A 2,500-nucleotide genomic window follows, 5' to 3' on the forward strand; every position below is an offset into this window, starting at 1 on the left:
TCCTCCTATCCTCCCCACCTATCCACCTTCCCTTCTTTACCTTCTGCTCTTCGCTCATCGCCCTTTTCCCCCTCCCTTCTCTTCCCTTCTCCCTCTCCTCCATTATTTTTCTCCCCCTCCCTTCTCTTCTATTCTCAGTTCCCTCCATTTCGTCCAGGGTCTACTGACCCAAACCTTGGAGGACTTGACCTCCTGTTTTTGAATATGCTCCTCACCCAACACTTTGCATTTTATTTTACTTTCCTCTTCTCCCTCTTTTTCCTTCTCTCCTCTCCTCTCCATCTTTATTCCTGTTTCCACTTATTATTTTATTTCCTAATTACCACTACTCTCTTCCACCTTCTCCACTTTCTCCACCTTCTAAACCTCCTCCATCTCCTCCTCATTGTTCTACTTGTCTTCTTCTTCAACTGTCTCTCTCTCCAATAGTCTTTATCTATTCCTCTCTTTCCACGTCTCTCTTTTTCATTTATCTTTTTACGTCTATTTGTTCTTTTTTCTCTTTTTCCCCTTTTTCATTTCTCTTCACTCATCTCTACTCATTTCTCTCATTTCTCTCATCTCTCTCCAGTCATCTCTTATCTCTCTCCATTCATTAAGCTTGTTCCCTTCATTCTCCATTCATCTATTTTCCTCCTTCCTCCCATCAATCTTCATCTTCCCTCTATTCCCTCCTCCACCCATCCATTGTCTCCATTATTCCTCTCCTGCCCAATTTCCTTCTCTTCCTCCCTCTTCTTCTTTTCTTCTATTTCTCCATTTTCATCCCCCATCTCTCCTCTCTTCCCCGACCCTCCTTCAATTCTTCGATTTACATTCATGCTTCCTCATTCTTCCTTCCCCCCTTCCTTCCTTCCTTCCTTCCTTTCCATTTCTCCAGACCCCCCCTTCCTCTCCCTCCCCTGTTTGCTGATATATCTACACCTTCCATCCTCTCCTTTTTTCTTACATGCTTCCTTTATTCTCTCCTCTCTCTTCCTCTTTCTTTTTTCCCTTATTTCTTCCATGCCTGTATTCTTCTTTTCTTCCTCCCTCCTCTCCCTATCCGCTACCTTTTCTCTCCCATAACAGGGACATGCTCCTCTCCCACCCCCTTTCCCTCCTCACCCTTCCTTGCTTTCTTATCCTTCTCCTTCTTTTACTTCTCCACCCCTTTTGTCTCCCTCTTCTTATTGCCATTCTATTCTCTTTTTCTTCCATCCTCCTTTTCCTCTCCCTCCGGTTCTGCATCCTCTCTCCATCACCGTATCCTCTTCTCCATCCCCCTCCCTCCATCCTTCTGTCTCTTCAACCTCTCCTCTTCATTCCTCTCCCTCATTTCACCCCCTTTTCTTCTTCTTCCGACTTCCCTCTCCCTTTTCTATTTCTTCTTCCCCATCACTCTCCTTCTTCCTCACCCTCTCCTTCCTTTATTCCCTCTCCTTTTCCTCCCTCCCTTTTCCCCCCTCTCCCCCCCTGTTTCATTTCCCCAGATCCTACAATCTCCCTCTCCCGCACTCCTTGACTCCCCCCCACTCTCCTTTCCCTCCCCCCTCCCCGTTCTCCTCCACATTGTAATCGCCTTCAGCTGCTGTATCGAATCTGTAAGTGCTACGCTTTGTCCAGTGATGTATGGAGAGTCCGGGCTTTGATTGCCGCTGCTGGCGTGGTGGGGAACGAGTGTTGGGGATGGTGTTGGAGATGGTGTTGGAGACAGAAGTGATAGCGAGGGTGATGCTCTTGAAAAAGGTGGTCGGAATTTGTGGTGATGGTGATGGGGATGGTTGTGGTGATCATGGTAATTACTGTGATGATGGTGGTGGTGATGGTCTTGTTGGAAGTGGAGTTACTGAAGAAGGTGGAGTTGTAAATTGTGGTGATGGTGACGATACTGGTGATGGTGATGATAATGAATGCTGCAGTAGTTCTGGTGATAAAGTTGGTGATTGTGGTAATGATAGTGACAGTCATTATCAACCTCATTAAATTCACAAAACCTGTCATTTACTTGATTGAAGATATACTGTTGGAGGCGTTGGTAGCGATAACAGCATTGTGAGATATAGTAATGGAGATGACGAAATCATTTAGAAGGATTGTGATGATGATGATGATAATGATGGTGATAACGATGACGATGACGACGACGACGACAATGATGATGATGATGATGATGATGATGATGATGATGATGATGATGATGATGATGATGATGATGATGATGATGATGATGATGATGATGATGATGATGATGATGATGATGATGATGATGATGATGATGATGATGATGATGATGATGATGATGATGATGATGAAATAACAGAGCTCACTGATAACAGGGACAACTTTTTCGTTGTTGAGTTTGTGTATTTTGTTCTAAATGCTGTAAAATGATTCATTTAAGAAACGACTCAGAAATCAAAGGACCAGACCTATCTCAATTAAAGGTGCTTTATTTGACTGCTTAGCTACGACACTATGCAGGGTAGGAAGAATGTCACCCCTATGGACATGAGCCACG

Source organism: Oratosquilla oratoria, chromosome 3, assembly GCF_046742065.1.
Source record: "Oratosquilla oratoria isolate Oo_2021 chromosome 3, ASM4674206v1, whole genome shotgun sequence".
NCBI lineage: Eukaryota > Metazoa > Arthropoda > Malacostraca > Stomatopoda > Squillidae > Oratosquilla > Oratosquilla oratoria.